Source organism: Rana temporaria, chromosome 5 (genome assembly GCF_905171775.1).
Source record: "Rana temporaria chromosome 5, aRanTem1.1, whole genome shotgun sequence".
Taxonomy (NCBI): Eukaryota; Metazoa; Chordata; class Amphibia; order Anura; family Ranidae; genus Rana; species Rana temporaria.
In genome coordinates this window covers 184,803,903-184,825,644 of record NC_053493.1, presented here as the reverse complement: position 1 = coordinate 184,825,644, position 21,742 = coordinate 184,803,903, and the positions used below count along the sequence as shown (strand labels likewise).

The following is a 21,742-nucleotide window of genomic DNA, read 5'->3' as shown; positions in this document are numbered from 1 at the left end:
AATTGATCAGGGAGGTATTCAATGATGATGGGAAGGGCGATTTCCAAATCGCAAAACACTCGGCAAATCTTCCTCCCCGTTTGATCCAGAGGAAGGCGAAAAAACCCTGGCCGTGCTATGCCAATCTGCCGTGAACGGGGAAAGAAAATTCCTTCCTGATCCCACAACGGCGCTCAGGGGAGCCCTGGATTAAACACTAAATGGTGGCGAACCCTGGAATTGGAGCTGTTGGACCTGAGGATGTGGGGGTGGGAGCCAAATCCCAGCTTTAGGGCTGGGGAAGGGGAGTGGGGCTATGTCCCAGCAATATCACAGTTGCTGGGGTGTAGCAAGATGGCCGCCGACTGGGACTAGGCCCGAGCCGGGGGCTGTACAGCTGGGTGAGGCCCGGTTGTAGGGAGGAGGGGGCTCTGGGGCACCAAGGGGCGATGGTAGAGATCCTCCAGGGGCAGGGGTGGTTTAGTGAAGTTTGAGGGGGTTTGTGAGGAGCAAGCACGGCGCACCGCTAGGCCGCGGCTGAAGCCGCGGACTTTCCTAAATGTGGTTGCCGCGAGCTTGCCGCAGAATTGTTCAGGCCGAGGTGGGATGCCCCAATTGCGGCTGGGAGTGTGGGGGATGGAAGATCTATCCGTTATTCCTTTTGTTGGGCCGCAGCCGCGACTTATCCTGAAAAGGACGGTCGCGAATTAGCCCAAGGGGAGGTGGATAGGCCTGAACGAAAAAAGGCCTTACCTTGATGATGTTTGGGAGGAAAGAGGGAGGCCAAAGGTGGAGGAAGAGTAGCTGTCCTGGATCCTGGCTGAGGAGACCCCTGCCTGTCTGGCCCTAGGAGTGAGAGTTAGGAGTCGGCACTGGGGGTGCAGAGTCCTGCTGGATGTTCGGCTGGATGTAGGAGGCTGGAATATCACTGGCTGGACTACCTAACCTTCCTCTGGCAGCAGGTGCTTCAAACCTCACTGCAAGCAGAACAGAGGGCAAATGACAATGGATTCCTCCTTGTGGTCCTACGAGTGAGAGCAGACTCGTGCAGTAGTGGGTGTTCCTTCCTGCCACTTCCTGTGTGGAGGTCATGAGCACTGGGCTCCGGTAGTTAGGGATGTATTTAAATCTGTGCTCAGGGGCAAGTGTATCTCCGCTATAAAAAAAAAACTTGTAAGGATCATAATGATGAGGTAAGCGGTTTGCAAGAGAAGGAAAAGAGGTGTGCGGAAGAACACGCCAAGTCCCCAATGGATAATTCTTGCACCTCTCTGTTGGAGGTGCAGTGCCTTTTTTCAGTGTACTTCTCTGACCTGGCACATACTGAATGTAGACACAAGGCTGAGTCTCTTTTTGCTGGTAGGTAAATTGGATGTTGTCCAAAATTGGCCCAGTATATATATGTATATCTGCGTGTATGACTGTGTGTCCCAAGCGTGTCACGATCCTACGGGGTAAAATGACCGCACCAGCCAAGCAGACTCTGGCTGGAAAAAGCGCCCAGAGGCGATTCAGTTCGCATGAGTAGCGCTATACAAGTCATTCATTCATTCATTATACTGTCCTCATATACGTTAGCACGGTGTGTAATCTGACATGTAGCTAAACCATTCTGTCTTGAAGAAGAGAAAACTGTACTGCTTTAACTTTCTCTTTTATTGATAGTAGATTGACAGGAAAGGTGAAACTACAGAATAAAAACAGTAGCATTTAGAACATAAAATCCATAAAATCTATTCCCAAGCTTTCCAAGATACTGCAACAATATGGCGCTATCTCAAACTTTAAAATCAATGTAACTAAATCTGAAATTTTAAACATAAACCTAAATAAAAGCGAGGAAGGTCAAGTTAAAGAAATTTGCACTTTTCCCTGGAGCAAAGAACTAAAATACTTAGGTATTAAACTTGCCAATACGGTACAGAAGATATATAAAATTAATTATGTACCCCTATTAAACGAGATAAAAAATGAATTAAAAAGAACGGTAAACAAACCCATATCATGGATTGGACGTATCAATATGCTGAAGATGGTTGTAGTTCCAAAAATACTATACAAATTTATATTAATCCCAATCGCTCTGCCTCAGCAATTTCTGAGAATTCTAAATTCCCTTTTAATAAATTACGTATGGAAAAATAAAAAGCACAGAATATCCCTCTCCATCCTTAAACAGGGAAAGCTACTGGGCGGGCTGGCAATGCCGGACATTAAAAGCTACTACAAGGCGGCGGTTCTGTCTCGTGCGGTGGAGTAGGTGCGGGATAGGAAAGACAAAAGATGGGTGCAAATTGAAAAGGCACAAGTGAGTACACAGTTGAGCAATTCAATTTGGATCCATGCACAACATAGAGCACTAGACCACAAAGTATACGATATAACACGGGACACTTTACGAATGTGGGATCGGACTCAGACACTACTTGATAGGGAATTCAATTCTCCACTTATGAATTTAAAAGAAAACGCTTACTTTGCACCTGGGGAAAAACTACGGACGGTGGTGGACCTGACACCACTTGAGAAGATATGTAAATCTAAAAATTCAAAGGGCATGATCACAAAATTATACGGGATACTGGTTAAGATAGGATCACGGGGTGAAGCACCTTTTTTAGAAAAATATTATAATATATTAAGTCAAATAAAAGAGATCACGGGTAAGGAGATAAAGAAAGACCCCTGGGTAGTGCTCTTTCATCGGAGTCAAGAGGGTATCAAAAAATATAGGCAGTCCTTACTACCACATCTGTTAAATGCAGCTAAGAGACTTATACCAAAAAAGTGGCAGGAAACGGAAAGTCCACATCTGTGGAATTGGATAGACGCAGTGGAGTAAACCTATAGGTTAGAAGAGCTAAAGGACAGTCTCCTCGAGACAAACAGCGACTTTAAGGTTAAATGGGAAAAATTGAAGGAATACAAAAAAACGTGGAGCTATGTAGAGAGATTAAGAGGTTCCTATTTCTCACTATTCTGAGAATATAATATATATAAGTAGACTCGAAACAAAGTTCGATCCCTTGACTGTCATTTTCAAATCCTACTTTGGTTAAATCTCATAGATATACTCTTTATTGAAAAGCATTAGATTTCTGGGAGCCACGGGGGGAGGGAATGGTGTATATGAAAGTGTGTCTCTGCCATCCCAGTTGGGCGTTAGAATGTAAAGGAGTACGTACAAGATCTTGGCACCCTAAGTGGGAGGGCGACACATATGTTTTGCACTAGATATGTGCATTCCCGTTCGTACGAATGTTATTTTCGTACGAAAATGTTAATTTTCGTACCCGCAGAATAATGTGTACATACGAAAAAAATAAAGCACCAAAATACGAAAACGACAGGATTACGAATGAGCTGCATAACGAACAACCGCAAATACGAACGAACGATCTGACGAAAATACGACAAAACGAAAACGGCAAAAGAACAAAAATTACATCTATAACAAAAGATTTGCATTCTGTATCCTGTTTGAATCCCCTCTCTGTTCGTATCCTCAGCCGTATGTTCACACGACATCCACAACAAAAGATTTGCATTCTGTATCCTGTTTGAATCCCTTCTCTGTTCGCACCCTCAGTCGTATGCTCACACGACATCCACAACAAAAGACCCGCACCCTGTATTTTGAATTCCTTTTTTCTGTTTGTATTTTGGATTCAACAGAATGCAAATCTTTTGCCACAGATGTCACACGAACACACGACCAAAAACACCAAAAGAAAAAGGACCCAAAATACAGAATAGAAATCTTTTATTATAGATGTCATTTTCGTTTTTTTGAATGGGCAGTGAGTGTAGTTAGTAAAGCAGCTTCTCTTTTGTGCTGAGTAGTATAGTAAAGCCAAATAAACTTTTCTGTGGATTTTCATCTGAAGGGAGATCAGTTGGCCAGACTTTTGAACCCAAAAATGGTTTTCTGATGGAGTTTAAAAACGAACACATTTTCTGAGAACGAACGGAAAACGATCATTTTTATGTTTGTTGTTAAAAAAGTCTGACCAAGTGTATGGGGCTTAACAATCGTTAATATGGATGAGCCGCGTGTTGAAAGTGCCGCGAATCCCCGCAATATATTTACGAAAGTGCAAAATGACGAAAATCCTTTTTCTGTTTGTATCTTCAGTCGCATGCCCACATGACATCCACAACAAATTGTCATAGATGTCACACGAACACACGACCGAAAACACGAACAGAAAAAGGAAACCAAAACACAGAATGCAAATCATTGACGAAAATTCACGAAAATTATTGTCTAACAAGTAACGAACATGAATTAAACAGAATAATGAACCATCCCGCATGTACGAAAATAAAACGGTAACGAAAATACGAAACGATCGGAATACGAAAAAATCTCGTCGTACGAAAAACGAATGGGAAAACGGGCGTCTTACGAAAAACTAATGGAAACGAACCTACGGAACGATACGAAACAGAACAAAAAAAAACGAAATAAATTTCTGTGCACATGTCTATTTTGCACATGTTCACATAAAAAAAAAAAAAAAATCAAATTATCACCATAAGTACTTTAACCACTTCCCTACCGGCCCATAGTAAAATGACGTCCACAAAGAACTTCTGCCGTTCAGAGTGGACGTCATGTGACGTCCTGGGCTTTCCGGGTGGATATCTGAATGATGCCTGCAGCTAGAGGCATCATTCAGATATCCTTCTAAACTGCCGGCGATTCTGCACAACGTAAGAACGATCATAGCGGCGGTTCCGCCGCTAGATCGTTCTTACAGGCGGCGGGAGGGGACACCCCCCCCCTCCCGCCGCCATCCGGTGCTTCTCCGGGCTCTCCCGTGCCATCGGGGGCCCGGAGAACGAATCGTCCGGCGCTCGCAGGAAGCATAGAGATGACTGGTGACCAGATGGTCACCAGTCATCTCTATGACCGTCGGAGGACCCGGGCGCGATGCGGCTTTTGTCCCCGTAAGTAAACAAAGCCGCGATTGCGGCTGCTAAGCAACCACAAGCATGAGATCGGTGAATTTTTTTTCACCGATTTCATGCTTTCCAGCCTGGAGGAGAGATGTGGGGTCTTATTGACCCCGCATCTCTCCATAAAGAGTACCTGTCACACACATTCCTATTACAAGGGATGTTTACATTCCTTGTAATAGGAATAAAAGTGATAAAAAAAAAAAAAAAATTAAAAAAAAAGTGTAAAAAAAGAAATAAATATATAAAAAAAAAAAAAAGAAATAAAAATTAATTTTTTTAACGCCCCTGTCCCCGGTAGCTTGCACGCAGAAGCGAACGCACACGCAAGTCCCGCCGACATATGTAAACGCCGTTTAAACCACATATGTGAGGTATCGCCGCGTGCGTTAGAGTGCCAGCAACAATTCTAGCACTAGATCTCCTCTGTAAATCTAAACTGGTAACCTGTAAAAAATTTCAAATCGTTGCCTATGGAGATTTTTAAGTACCGCAGTTTGGCGCCATTCCATGAGTGTGCGCAATTTTAAAGCGTGACATGTTAGGTATCTATTTACTCGGTGTAACATCATATTTCATATTTTACAAAAAAATTGGGCTAACTTTACTGTTTTTAAATTTTTTTAATTCATGAAACAATTTTTTTCCCAAAAAAAGGCGTTTGAAAAATTATTGCGCAAATACCGTGCAAGATAAAAGGTTTCAATGACCGTCGTTTTATTCCCTAGGGTGTCTGCTAAAAAAACATATATAATGTTTGGGGGTTCTGCGTAATTTTCTAGCAAAAAAATTATGATTTGTACATGTAGGAGAGAAGTGCCAGAATAGGCCTGGTATGGAAGTGTGTATAACTGCCCGGTATGGAAGAGGTTAAAAGCCAGTGCTACCTTCGCTCTCCTCTGGCTGTATAAAAACACCACATATGATGCAAACCGCAAATAGAGAGACGTAAGAAGCATCAAATTATGAGCTGGTCTCTAGAATTTGGTAAAAGCTGAGGTGGTAAAAAAAAAAAGAACATAAAATCCATGGTACATGGCCTAAGACACAGAATTATCTGCTATACATGCAGTACATGAGGTAATACAAATGATAGTAACAAGCTATGAAACACGTAACACATATATGCTATAGAAAATGTCACAAGATAGTGCTCTTACCGACTATGCTTGAAAACAGGCTAAATAGCAGATGATGGGGCAGGAAATCCAGTGAGAATGTTTGGCTCCTGAGACACAAGATGGTGACTGCTTGCTGTACAGGACAAGACTAGCAAGGATTAGGAACTACCCAGAATGCAGTGGGCCTCCCATAATGCACAGAGAAAACAATTTGAATGAAATACATGAACTGGTCAGTAGATGGTGCTGTTACCACACAATGTAATGCACATGAATTACAAGACAGGTAAAAAAATGCAATGTCAACTGATAAACACACAAAACAACTTGGACCTATATCTAGGGACAGAACACTCTCCGCTTGACGTCAACCGACGTTACTATTGTGTTCGTTGGGTGTAAACAGTAGAACGAGTTTCCCTACTGGTCTGAGGAACAATTTGGTCTCTTCCTGTCTCCATATTTTCAATTCTACTTTGCGTATAATTCCGTCCTTACTTGGGAATGTCTTAGGCCCCATACTCACGAGCAAACATGTCTGCTGAAACTGGCCCGCAGGCCAGTTTCAGCAGACATGTTTGGTCGTGTGTGGGCGCGAGCGGGCCGAATTCCAGCAAACATTTGCCCGCCGGGCCTTTTCCCAGCAGACAAATATTCCTGGACTTGTTTTAAAACAGTCCGCTGGAATTCAGCCCGCTCGGACATGTACGGTCGTCAGTACAGACCTACCGTACATGTCCAGGCGCCCGCCGTCCCTCGCATGCGTCGAATGACTTCGACGCATGCGTGGAAGCATTTTAAAGGCGGGCCGCCCACGTCGCCGCGTCATTGTCGCGGCGACACCGCGTCATCGACGCGGCGACACCGCGGACACGCCCCGCGTATTGTTTACGCGCGGACTTCTGTACGATGGTGTGTACAACCATCGTACAGAAGCCCTCTGGCAGACATGTATGGTGGAAACGGTCCGACGGACCGCTTTCACCATACATGTTTGTCCGTGTGTACCCGGCCTTAGTCACCAGACCTAACGGCCATTCGTTTCTCTGTGACTGGCAGTCTTTCATTAGACTACATCGCCGGGCTGGAGGTTAGGCTTGCTGGTTTGCCACTTTCTCCTTGACTGCAGAGTGGGAATGTATTGCTTTTTCCACTTATCCCAGAACGAGTTTGAGAGACTCTGTACTTGTCTCCATCAATTCCTGTAAAGATCTTTGGAATTAAATTCTCCGGGAGGAGCACAAATTCGTTCAGTCTTTTGTGTAAGCAGCGTGGCGGGTGTGAGAACTGTTGGGTCATCAGGATCGCTAGAAATTGGAGTTAGCGGTCTGGCATTTATGATAGTCGATACTTCCGCCATGAAGGTAGTCAGGCTTTCATGAGTCAACTTTGAAGATCCTTCTTGTAAGAAGATTGAGTCAAGGATTCTCTGTGCGATGCCTATCATCCTCTCCCAAGCACCTCCCATGTGTGAAGAGTGTGGTGGGTTGAAGGTCCAAGTGCATCCTCGTTCACCGAGGTATCTTTCTATGTTGTTAACATCTAAGTTGGAAGAGAGTTGTAGTTCTCTCGCTGCTCCGACAAAGTTTGTGCCTCGGTCAGAACGAATGTGTTTGACATAGACATGGAAGCGTCTAGCTTCATTACAGATATATCCCAGTACTATCTTGCCATCTGTATAGAACTCAGAGTCTTTTTATTCTCTAGGTCCATTTCTACAGCGATGAGTTCGACCAACTCCACCGCTAACACAGCGGCACATACAGTTGTGTTCAAAATTATTCAACCCCCCAATGCTGTAAAGGGTTTTAGGGAATTTAGTGTACATTTGTAATTGTATTCAGAATGAAATCCTACTAGGACTTCTTAAAGAACCATATGCAACTAAAATGACATCAATTGGTTTTGTAATACAGTAGTAAATGTGTATTTTGTGAATTCTTCATTTACACAATTATTCAACCCCTTAAAGACTACCACTCTGAAGAACAGAGGTTCATTGAAGTGTTTTCAATCAGGTATTGAAAACACCTGTGGATGTCAGGGAGCAGCAATAAAGCCTAATAAGCACCAATTAGGCAGCTTTAAAATGACTTTGATACTCAGCTCCTTCTAGACATTTACTGGTGTGGTTACAAACATGGTGAAGTCAAGAGAATGGTCCAGGAAGACAAGAGAAGAGGTGATTACTCTTCACAGGAAGGGCAATGGCTATAAGAAGATTGCAAAGATGTTAAACATACCAAGAGACACCATAGGAAGCATCATTCGCAAATTCAAGCCAAAGGGCACTGTTGAAACGCTACCTGGTCGTGGCAGAAAGAAGATGCTGACTTCGACTGCTGTGCGCTACCTGAAGCATAGAGTGGAGAAAAGTCCCTGTGTGACTGCTGAGGAACTGAGAAAAGATTTGTCAGATGTGGGTACTGAAGTTTCTGCTCAGACAATACGGCGCACACTGCGTAATGAAGGCCTCCATGCCAGAACTCCCAGGCGCACCCCCTCGCTGTCTCCAAAGAATAAGAAGTCGACTGCAGTATGCAAAAATCATGTGGGCAAACCACACACGTTTTGGGATTGTGTTCTGTGGACTGATGAAACAAAATTACAACTGTTTGGGCCCATGGATCAACGCTATGTTTGGAGGAGGAAGAACAAGGCCTATGATGAAAAGAACACCTTGCCTACTGTGAAGCATGGTGGGGGGTCAATCATGCTTTGGGGCTGTTTTGCTTCTGCAGGTACAGGGAAGCTTCAGCGTGTGCAAGGTACCATGAATTCGCTTCAGTAACAGGAGATATTGGATGACAATGTGATGCAGTCCGTCACAAACCTGAGGCTTGGGAGACGTTGGACCTTTCAACAGGACAATGATCCCAAGCATACCTCCAAGTCCACTAGAGCATGGTTGCAGATTAAAGGCTGGAACATTTTGAAGTGGCTAACGCAGTCACCAGACTTAAATCCGATTGAGAACCTCTGGTGGGACTTAAAGAAAGCAGTTGCAGTGCGCAAGCCTAAGAATGTGACTGAACTGGAGGCTTTTGCCCATGACGAATGGGCGAAGATACCCGTAGATCGCTGCAAGACACTTGTGTCAAGCTATGCTTCAAGTTTAAAAGCTGTTATAACTGTAAAAGGATGTTGTACTAAGTACTAAGATTGAATGTCAATTGGGGGTTGACTAAAACTGATAATGATGTGAGCACAGAAAAGACATTTGTGGTTATTTCATTATAAATGTTATGTTCTATTTGTCTGACCTACACGTGCCTCTTTGATTTAATTGTAAGCAGGATGACTGAATGATCAAAATCAATGTCAAACTGGGCAAAACAATCAATTTCAGTGGGGGTTGAATAATTTTGAATACAACTGTAGTTCCAGGCGTGGTATTGTGTGTTCCTGGAGTGGCTTTAGTTTTGCTTTATTCATGACGAACCCTACATAGCAATGTCCACTGGTATCTAATGTCTTCAAGTAAGCAACAGCCGCAATTGCTTTAATTGAAGCATTGCAGAAAACACAACGTTTTTGAGTCTCAACCTTGGTAGTTGCTACAGAAACATATGGACGAGCTATGTGAAGATTAGATAAGGCTGTAAGGGAATTCTAACAGGCCATCCACGTGGTTCTTTCCTTCATGGGAAGAGGAGTATCCCAATTCGACCCTTCTCTGGTGAAGTCTCTTAACAGCTTTACCTTCGATGAGTATAGGAGCTGCAAATCCTAGTGGGTCATATAAACTGCTTATGGCTGACAGTACTCCTCTGCGAGTAAAGGGTTTTTCTTCTCTGTTAACCTGGAAAGTGAAAGTATCAGCTTTTATGTCCCAGAGTAGGCCAAGGCTCCGTTGCATCGAAGGTGAGTCAAAGCCTAGATGGTCCTGAGAAGGAAAGGCTTCCATCAATTTCTGGCTGTTAGAAGCCATCTTGTGTAGCCTCAGGTTAGACAGAGAGAACATCTCCTGGGTTCTTTTAAGGAGACTGATTGCAGTCTCATCTGAGGGAATTGATTTCAGACAGTCATCCACATAGAAGTCCTTGTCTACAAAGAGTGACATCCGCTCCATACTTCTCTTCTGCTTTCTGAGCTGCGCGTCTTAATCTATAGATGGCGACTGCAGGAGAAGGACTATTGCCGAAGATGTGAACTTTCATACGATACTCTGTAACATCTTTAGAGGGATCGTTGTCCTTTAACCATAGGAATCTCAAGAAATGTCTATGTTCTTTCTTGACTAGGAAGCAATGAAACATCTGTTGGATATCAGCCGTGAATGCAATAGAGTCTCTGCGAAAACGGAGAAGCACTCCTATGAGCTTGTTGTTTAGACCTGGGCCTGACAGCAAAACGTCGTTCAATGATACGCCTTCATACTTGGCGCTGGAGTCAAACACCACTCTGATCTGACCTGGCTTCTTTGGGTGATACACCCCAAACATGGGCAGGTACCAGTGTTCTTCCGATTCTTGAAGTACAGGTGCTAGCTCTGCATGACCGTTCCGGAATATCTTTTCCATGAAGGTAAAGAAGTGATCTCTCATCTCAGGTTTGCTTGGTAGGTTGTGCTTGAGAGAGACAAATCGTTTGAAAACTTGCTCTCTATTGTTGGGTAAGCGCTGTCTTTGAGGCTTAAAGGGTAGAGGTGCAGCCCAGCTTCTTGTTTTGTCCTGCACCATTCCCTGTTCCATTATATCTAGGAACAGTCTATATTCGAATGACATCGCCATACGATTGTCCTCTTTAGTCTTGCGGAAGACTGTGGATCCCAGGTGGTCTTGATTGCCATCCCAGGTGAAGTCATCGTAGGCAGGACCTGCAAGGGCACCTGATGATGAAGTGCTTTGAGGCAGTTTCTTAATGAAAAAGTGATTTTCACATGGTTGGAAAAGAGATGAGCGTCCATTCTCAAGTGTACTGGTAAGCATGCTGTTGACAGATGTTGGTTTGTGTACACCTCCCAAACAGACTTCTCCTACAATGACCCATCCTAGGTCCAGTCTCTGGGCGTATGGAGCGTTGTGAGGTCCATTGATCTGCTGTCTAACTTTGAGGACCTGAAGGATATCCCTCTCAAGAAGTAAGACTATCTGAGCTTCAGGATCAAGGTTCGGGATCAGGTGTCTTATATGCTTCGCTACTTCTGGCGTGGGTATCTCAGACCTGTTGTCAGGAATCTGGTTACATTCTAGTATAGTTGGTAAAGGCAGACACACTTGACCATCGGTGGATTCAATTATGTAGCCGCTTGCCCTCCTTCCGGCTGTTTCCTCAGTACCAGTACAAGTTCTTGGAAGGTAGGGGGCACCGGGTCCTCTGATGTCGAAGCTATCAAAGAAGGCAGATTTCACTAACGACTTGTTACCTTGATCGTCTAAAATTGCGTACAATTTGATGGCTTTGTCTCGGTCGTCTGCTGGGTAAACCCTTACTAGGGAGATTTTAGAGCAGGATATGCCTCCTCTGAGTTCTCTGCAAACCTCTGTACATTTAGAAGTAACTGCCAAAGTGTCAGTATTTCCGTCTTTACGCTCCCCGCTATGCTCTTGGGTTTTGGGTGAAGCCCACAGTGGAGGCCCAGGGTGTAGAGCTGTGTTTTGATCTGTGCTGTCACATTCTGCACACTTTGCACTAACCTCACAGTCCCTGGCGAAGTGTGAAGTTGAAGAGCAGCATTTAAAGCAGATGTTGTTCTCCTTGAGGAATATCTTGCGGTCTTCCAATGACTTTTCTCTGAAGGTTCTGCACTTAAGTAAGGAATGAGGCTTCCTGTTTAAGGGACACTGTCTGCTCGGGTCCTTGGGTTTGTCTCCTCTTTGATAGGAGCTGAACTCTTTATGAACCTGTGGAAGAAACGTTAATTTTGTGGACCTCCACCATTTCCCTACAAGGTTTACTGACTGAGGCGGTGGCACATGACATCATGAAATCAAAGCTAGGATCATTTCTGATTTTTTCTTGTTCAGAGACAAAATCTACAAACACATTAAATGGAGGAAATGGTACAATGCAAGTCTGTTTATACCGAGAACCATGCATGACCCACTTCTCTTGCACGTTGTATGGGAGGTTCTGGACTATGGGATTCACACCTCTAGCAGTGTCAAGGGATGTCAATCCCACCAGATCCCCTTCTGCCTTTGCTACACTCAGCTCCATTAATAAGTCACTTAACTCTCTAAGCTTTGAATAGCCTTTGTTCGCTATTTTAGGAAAGTCCTCAATTCTCTTAAATAAGGCGTTTTCTATGACCTCTGCTGAACCATAAACCTCATCAAGTCTATCCCAGACCCTTTGTAGACCAACGTCTGGATAATTTACATTGATGTCTCTAATCCTTTTAGCGTGTTCGGCTGACTCATTTCCCAGCCATTTCACTAGGAGATCCAGTTTCTGACTACATGACAGACCTAAGTCTCTGATGGTATTTTGGAAGGAAGCTCGCCAAGCTCTATAATTCTCAGCACGGTCGCTGAACTTTACAAGTCCCTTGATGACCAGCTCATGTCGAGCAAGGAACCTGGCAAAGTTCATTGTGGCTTGATTGGCGCTGGGACCAGCTGGTGTTGTGTTGTCAGAGTGAATGTGTGATGCACGGCCATACCTGTTGGAAGTCTCTGGTTTAATCTGGTCTGTGTAATAACGTTCTGAAGCGAAGGGCATCTGTCTTAGCAGGGGCAGATTTCTGATTCTCTGTTCTGGAGAGACGTTGTTGTAGCCGGTTTCACTCTGATGTGTATTCTCTAGTTTGGTGCAAGGAGACTGATAGTCGACTTTCTGGTGATCCGAATAAGCATGTTGGCTCGGCTTGTTAACAGACTGCTTTGCATTAGGCTGTGGATCTGGGTCGTCATCTGACTTGGAATGTTGCTAGACGTATTGTGAAGTTCGCTGTTGTGGATCTTGGAATTCAAGTCCTGGATGGACGATGCTGCGATGACTCTTGGTTTCCTGAAGTTCGGTGGCTTCTAGAAATTCAGCTTCTGCTATGGCAACTGCAGTCTCTTTATTTGCAGCGAGTTTTTCTAGAGTAACTTCAAGTTGCGCTTTCTCCATGTTCAGTTGCGCTTTCTCCATCTTTATCTGCATCTCTTGTTCTGTGAAGCTGGATTTTGCCTTTGCCGCTTCTGCTTTTGCGCGGGCAATGACGGCGGCTTCTCTGATTGATGACCTGTTAGAGCCACTTATCTGGGACCTTGTCTTGAGTGAAGATGCTCGACTACTAGACATGTTGTGACTGTTAGGAGACTGCTGCGATATCCGTAAGTAGGCTCTGCATGGATAATGGCAGGCTCCGTATAGTCTGATCGTCTGAGCTTGTTCTCAGCAGTCGTTTCACTATACTGTCCTCATACACGTTAGCACGGTGTGTAATCTGACATGTAGCTAAACCATTCTGTCTTGAAGAAGAGAAAACTGTACTGCTTTAACTTTCTCTTTTATTGATAGTAGATTGACAGGAAAGGTGAAACTACAGAATAAAAACAGTAGCATTTAGAACATAAAATCCATGGTACATGGCCTAAGACACAGACATATCTGCTATACATGCAGTACATGAGGGAATACAAATGATAGTAACAAGCTATGAAACAAGTAACACATATAGGCTATGGTAAATGTCACAAGGTAGTGCTCCTACCGACTGTGCTTGAAAACAGGCTGAATAGCAGATGATGGGGCAGGAAATCCAGTGAGAATGTTTGGCTCCTGAGACACAAGATGGTGACTGCTTGCTGTATAGGACAAGACTAGCAAGGACCAGGAACTACCCAGAATGCAGTGGGCCTCCCATAATGCACAGAGAAAACAGGTTGAATGAAATACATGAACTGGTCAGTAGATGGTGCTGTTACCACACAATGTAATGCACATGAATTACAAGACAGGTAAAAAAATGCAATGTCAACTGATAAACACACAAAACAACTGGACCTATATCTAGGGACAGAACACCCAGCTATGTTAGTGGCCGAGCATAAAGATAACTCCAACACTCCCGCTATTAACACTGCTGGAGGTGACCTAATCACTAACCCCTTCGGTATTCTAAATTAGTTTGTACTACACTTTACTCACCCATACCACCCTATGATGTTGACTCCTTGTGGAAGCTATTTGGTGACTTGGTGTTACCAGCACTGATAGACAAAAACAAGAAGAAGAGAAAAAGGCGCACCAGCCTAGTGTGTTACCATAATAACAGTTTAATAGAATAAAAATGTAAAAAAAAAAAATAAGTCAGTAGTTGGCTCTGACGGCAAAGTCCACCAGTGTAAGCAATTTATTAACTGTGGGATGGACTTCGTCGTCTATGGAATCATCTGTCCCTGTGGCCGCCTCTATGTTGGTCGCACATCTCGTCCCATGAGAGTGCGGATTGGTGAGCATAAGTGTGACATCTTAAAAACCAGAGTGAAGTATCCGGTTCCTAGGCACTTTTTAGAAGCGCACCAAGGTGACCCATCTGGCATGAGAGTATTTGGATTTGAGTCTATCATAGGCGATTTGGACAGGGGTAGGAGATACCAGAGGCTTTGCAAGCGAGAAGCCTACTGGATCTTCACCCTTGGGAGCCTCACCCCTGGAGGATTAAACGAAGACCCTGAAATTCATAAAATTAGATAAACCTTGCCCCATTAATAAGACCCCGAGGTTTAAATAAAGACCCTGACCCTGTCATAATACTAGATACATTCTGCCCCATTACTATAGGACCATTCCAATTAGTTAGCAATCTCTTAGTCGGCCGGTAGTCGCATCTCTACCTCTGTTTGGTGTTGCTGTCTGTAGGCATCCACCTTAGTCTATTCTAATTTGATTCTATTTTGGTATTGACCATTTATACTGTTGGCTTTTTAATTTATATTATATAATTTATACTATTTTTATAATATTAGCCTTTTTGGTAGTCCCTTTCCTCTTTACATAGTAGGCTGTTTTTATGGTGCAGGCTCAGTGTATGTATTTAATTTTTTTTAGTGCATACGACTACAACATCTCTGTTGTATGTTGGGCACTGTATTCTATATTGTAGAATTACTCTTAACACGTTTACACACATGTTTTTTTACAAATCTATCTGTATACGTATATTCTTAGAAGTCTATACTTGTATGTGGTACGTATACGTGTTATACAATCACATGAATATTTTAATATTTTTGTATGTATACTTCAGTTACAGCTCTATCTTGGGCTGTGGACTGGTTCTGAACACTTTTGTCCTGCTTTTTATATGTTACCTAAATGCAAGCACTATGTAAAACAGGCTATTCCCCCCTTTTATGCTGTGCTAATTTCCTTTGTATTACCTATTTTTGGTTTGAATATGGACACCTTCATTTATTTGTTGTATTGATTATGTATAGGTGTAGCCACATGTGTCCTTTGCAAGCCGTGTGAGAGAGTCTGACAGGGACCCCCACTTACCCGCACACTCCCCCTACCCCCCCTTTCTTTGGACTAATTAATTAAATTAATACATTTTTCAATTTTCAATTTTTTACTTCAATTCCACCATGACCCACGATGTCATACCTCTATGCGACTACACGCTATGTAATCCCATCCTATAATACATATATTCTTTAATATCATTAATTCATCTATATATATTTTTTATCATTTTTTATTCATCTATTTATTTATGTGTCCCTCATTCATTGCACTGTCTTCATCCTTCTCTTCTTCAAAGAATGGCGGCGACCGAGTCCCTGTATTGCCCCGCCTGACGTAGCTCCATCAGCACATCAGGTGCTGGACATGCGGGCTACTAGTGATGACGCAATGCTCTGGCGCGGACAGTTTTGGAGCGCAGACGGAGTCGCTTGCGCTCCACCCACGGCCCTTCATGGAGGTGCAGCACTGCCGTGTCGCACCACATCACTCCATGACGGACGGAGATCCTTTCGGGGCTAGCACATCTAGGGGATCAGGCACTCATCCTGATGACCCTGGGTGAGTAGGGGGACAGATCAGGTTGCAGCCACCTGTTTGGAAATCCAGCTCCTTCTGACTGAGCTGCCATTGGATCTTACTTATATTTATATCTATATCCACTATCATATTTACAGGTACATCTATTTCCAGAGTAGTGACTTATGAACAGTGATCACTGCTCTAGGGTGCATTGTTGCTTCCACTACTGGCATCTATACTGCTGTCCTTTACTGCTAATTAAATTATATTGTATTATATTTATATCAATAGTTGTCATTTATCCCTATTCTGTACAAAATGTTCCCAATCTTTATTATCAATTTTTCTATCACTATCACCATTATTACTATTTGGATTTGTGTGAGGTATCTAGGACCACCCACCTAGGTGGGAGGAGTCTAGATGGTCCCTGGGAGGTCCTCCGTGGCTTGCATTTGTTTGGCTCATCTATGAGTGCTCATATGTATATAAGGGGAGCCTTTGGAAGGTTCTACACTGCTGGGCTCTGAGGAAGAGGTCATTTGTACCTCAAATTGCGTCAGCAGGCAGTGATACACCTTCATCTCCCCATTTGGAGTGTGGTTTAAGGGGTTTTTACTACAGCGTTGTTGACAAGCCTATGATGCTGCTTTCTTTGTGAGTATTTTTTTTTTTTTTTTTACATTTTTATTCTATTAAACTGTTATTATGGTAACACACTAGGCTGGTGCGCCTTTTTCTCTTCTTCTTGTTTTTGTACTACCAGGATATTCCCCATCCATGAAGGGCAGCAAGGCCGTTGTTACCATTTTTGGCAATTTTTTTATGGAACACTGACTGTTGGACAATCCACTCGTGCGCAGGAATATTTGTTTTTCTGTGTTCTAAAGCACTGATAGACACCCGGGGGCAAAAAGTACTCCTCTGGAGATTGAAGCTACCATATGCACCTTGCACCTGCTTTATAGGACCTATGCAGAGAAGCTAGCTTTTCGACTTTGTGTTCTTTTTGAACATTGTCTAGAGCAGAGGTCCCCAAACTTTCTAAACAAAGGGCCAGTTTATTGTTTAGACTTTTAGAGGGCCGCACTGTGCCCAGTGGGAGTAAACAATGCCCGATCTTTGGTATTAGGGGGAGAAATAGATTGTTGGTGTCAGTGGAAGGAATTATGTCCCATTGTTTGTGTCAGTGGGAGGAATCGTGCCTTATTATTGGTGTCAGTGGCAGGAATTTTCCCCTACTGTAGGTGTCTGTGATAGGAAAAATGCCTCATGGGCCACATAAAGGCAAGTAAAAGGCCACATCTGGCCCCTAGGCCGCAGTTTTGAGAACACTGGCCTAGAGCAGCAAACCCTCCCCCCATCAATGTTTATAGGCCTATACGATTCTTTTGCCTAAGCCCGGGAAAGATCCCATTGACTGCTGCTCTTATAGGCCGATAGCTCTGCTGAATACGGATCTTAAAATCCTTACTAAGGTTTTAGCCACCAGATTAGCCAGGGTCATTTCGTCCCTAGTAGATATTGACCAGACTGGCTTTATGCCTGAAAAGTCTACGGACACCAACCTACGAAGGGTCTTCACACACCTCCAAGTTCCTCATAACAACCAGTCCACAAGGGTTCTAGTGTCTATTGACATAGAAAAAGTATTTGAAGCTGTGGACTGGCAGTACATGCACAAGGTTCTGGAACTGATGGGTTTTGGTCTGCATTTTCGCAGGTGAGTGGCACTATTGTATGATAGCGTTTCGATCTTCCCCTGAGGTGAAGGCGCTTTCGGTGGGTACAATTAAAGGATCACTAAAGGAATTATTTTTTTTAGCTAAATAGCTTCCTTGATCTTACTGCAGTACTGGTTTCATGTCCTTATTGCTCGTTTTTGCTTTGATGTTGCTGTAAAACTGCTCTGATCTCCACACTTCCTGGTTGCCTGTTTCCTTATAACCATCATACTGGGAGCTTTTCACGATGGTCTAAGCTGTCATTACTGTGTGTCTAAAACTTAACAGAACCAATCAGATTCATTTTAAAAACAAAACACTGCCCTGGATTTGTTTGTTTTTGTTCTGTGGGTCTCTTTACTTCACATAAACATGAAACCAGTTTAAAAACGAAAGTGAAACTGTAGGCACATTATATGATTGAATGTAATCAATTTTTAATCATTTTTAAAATGAATCAGTCAACCTTTATGTCTCTATACCCTGTAAACAGTAATTTCAGCAAAAAAAATGTTTTCCTTTAGTGACCCTTTAAGGAATGCTTTGCATTGTATGCTGATAACCTGATTATTTTCCTTAGTGATCCAGGGCCCTCCGTGGAGGCGGTGCTGCATATTCTGAATGCTTTTGGACAAAGGATAAACTGGTCCAAATCCTCTATTTTGCCCTTGGATTCAGGAGCTAGAGCAGCGGCAGACTCCCTTTGCGCTGGGTATCGAAGTTGACCTATCTCGGAATTCAGATTATTTCCGACATAACGGACTATAAGACCCTGAATCTGACTCCACTTTTTACACTCATAAAGCAGAGAATTCAGGCCTGAAAAAATCTTCACTTATTTGTAATAGGCAGAAATACTGAATTAAGATAAAAAATTCTACCTGTTATCCTTTATTTTTGACATGATACTCCAATATGGGTTCCTAATTCCTATTTTAACAAAAAAGGTGGTCTCATTAGCTCCTTTCTTTGAACCCCCTCACCTCCATGTATTGGCTTAAAGGTGTAACAAGAACATTGGAGTCAGGGAGGGCTGGTATTACCTGATTGGCAAAAATATTATCTCGCCAAATGATGTTTGCATGCCACTGGCTCTTGAAGGATGATGGGGATTCAGCCATGGTCTTGGAGGCAGCAGCTCTGGGCTCGTACAAGAGCCTGTGTTTGGCTCTGTTAGAAGGACTAGATCTACCCTTCTGCTGACGAGGTAGATGAAAGCCATCATAAAGCCTGGAAAATCTCCCAAGAATAATGCAGCCTGAATTTTCAGGAGTTTCACCCTCTTCCCCGCTCTGGGTGAACCCTTGTCTTCTGTATTTCGAAACATTGACAGATCCAGGGGTGTGGGCATCGTGTGGAATCAAAAACGTGGGAGACATTGTAAGGAGGGTTTCAATCTACTTACCTTAGCCTAATTGAAAGCTAAGCACCTCCTGAACCACAATTTTTTACATTATCTTCAGCTACGACATGCATACTACTCACGATGCCATACCTTGACTATAACGACTTAGTCTTCGGTCTTGGAAAGTTTGTTATTTGAGAACTCTTCTCTATGTCAAAAACATTGTCTTTGGCTTACAAGGAAATTTTTAGGATTCCGCCTTCCATGGTGCTCCTGTGTAGGGAAAGATGGAGAACAGAAGTTCAAGTTTGAGAGGGAAGACTGGGATGACATGTGAGAGTGCCCATTTAAGCACCTAGTTTCAGCCGGGGACAGATTAATTCACTTAAAAAATTTACACAGAATGTATTTTACCTCTGCTTGGTTGGCAGACATCTACTCGCAAAAAAAACTAGGTACTATCTTGTGGAAATCTCAAGAGGGAAGACACCACAAAGATAAAAGGGGCTACTATTGGTAGAAATGGACAACACTCATCCGTATAAAAATAATGAAAATAGTTTATTATATAATAAGTCACTACATAGAATGAAATAGCAGCAAAGCACTAGTGCAGATATATCCCAAGTCCTGGGTCTCAATGTGCAGACAGAGTGCACCAGTAAACCCATACTGAGTGCAAATAAATATCACAAGAAAGACAATTACAAACATATAACAAATATACAAAACAGTCCGGACGCCATAAATCCACGTATGTTGCAGTTCCCAATGGCATCATGGCAGTTGAAGCGTATTTACATATGCCGTTTGCATTTCCATTCTGCATATGCACTTATTACATCATCCTTACTACACCGTCATCCCCCTCATCTATCTCCCCCACGGGGACGCATATGTTGCATTGTTCCCATTAGTTTCCCTTTTGGATTGTTATTGCATAATTACGTTTTTTACCGTTGGGAACTGCAACATACGTGGATTTATGGCGTCCGGACTGTCTTGTATTTTTTTTTATATGTTTGTAATTGTCTTTCTTGTGATATTTGTTATTTGCACTCAGTACGGGTTTACTGGTGCACTCTGTCTGCACATTGAGACCCAGGACTTGGGATATATCTGCACTAGTGCTTTGCTGCTATTTCATTCTATGTAGTGACTTATTTATTATATAATAAACTATTTTCATTATTTTTATATGGATGAGTGTTGTCCATTTCTACCAATAGTAGCCCCTTTTATCTTTGTGGTGTCTTCCCTCTTGAGATTTCCACAAGATAGTACCTAGTTTTTTTGCGTCCATAATTGGCTACGGTAGAGACCCCATACATGAGGAGTGACCGCTCATTTTGAGACCCTACTACTCTTTAGCAGTAACCATATATGGGTATGTTCATTTTTTGTTATATGCAAGAGATCTACTCGGCCTGCTCTGCTGAGTGCTGGCAATATGCATATTGCCATGCCAATTTTGTCCATATTTTCTGGGCAATTTTCTTAATAGTTATATAGTTAGTCTCTGTTATTTTAGATGACACTTTATTTGTATGTTTTGTATGGCCCTCATTCTCAGGCGGCAACTTTGTTGCGTGATGCCCAATGTACTGTATGTTCCGTGTTTGTCTATTTAACAAAATCAATAAAAATAATTAAAAAAAATTCATTCAATGTGTAGCATGAGTTCTCTGTTCCTTATGTGGATCGAAATTAGGCCAGTTTAGCAGGGACTACTGATCGACTTCTGTTCAACTGCCCTGTTGCAAAATTTCCACTTGGTCAGCTGCAGGCTATAATTGACCAGCGTTTGGAAAATAATCCTTCATGAGTATTAACCTGTTTGATATCAATCCATCCTCTGTACACTAGATACCACTGAATACATTGAGTAACTCACTAAGCATTTTATGTACTGCTTTGTCTTTGCTTTACAACTTAAACAAAGGAGGGCTTGATATTACACAAAGCTTAGAGTTGACCTCATTTGTTCCTAGCCACAGTCAAACAATGCTACATTCTTATGCTTGCGCAAATCATGATGATGCAACAATCAGTCATATGCATGTTTATTTAAAATATTGATTTCTATCCAAATGAAAATACTTGTCCCAATTTTTTGGTTTTCCATTACATTTGTCCAGACATAATAGCTTAATTTGCAAAATCAAAATGAGGAAGATAATGTTGTAACATTTCATGCTAAGTGATGAAATATTAGATTTCCTCTTTTTAACCCATTTGTGACAGAGGTCATTGAAACCTAGATGCCCAAACCAAATCTTGCAGTATCAATATGCATCAGTTGACTTGACCATAGTGCTGTACTATTTACCTACCTAAAATAAAATATCAACATTTAAGGCTTGGAAAAGTTGGAAGACACAGAGTAAATGTCCAAAGTAAAATACAAAATGTGTTTATTAAATTGATACTAAAGGTTCACTTTTTTTTTTAACATACATATCATACTTGCCTCCACTGTGCAGTTTGTTTTGCACAGAGTGGCCCTGAATGCTGTCTTCTGGGGTCCCTCAGTGGCGCTTGTCGCTTTTCCCCACATCAGATAACCCCCACGGGAGATCGCTTCTCCTAGGGGGTTATCTTGTGGGCGCGCTCCCGTGTCCAGCATTCGGCGTCCATAGCCGCCGAATGCAGGACTCAACCTCTCCCCCCGGCACCTACGTCACTGT

General features: G+C 42.8%; 1 protein-coding gene across 3 annotated transcripts in view; it reads left to right on the top strand.

The window, feature by feature from the left end:
- Nucleotides 1-21,742, top strand: part of SLC9A3 (solute carrier family 9 member A3) — a 714,882-nt gene that overhangs the window by 435,184 nt on the left and 257,956 nt on the right. The gene's annotated exons all lie outside the window — the stretch shown is intronic.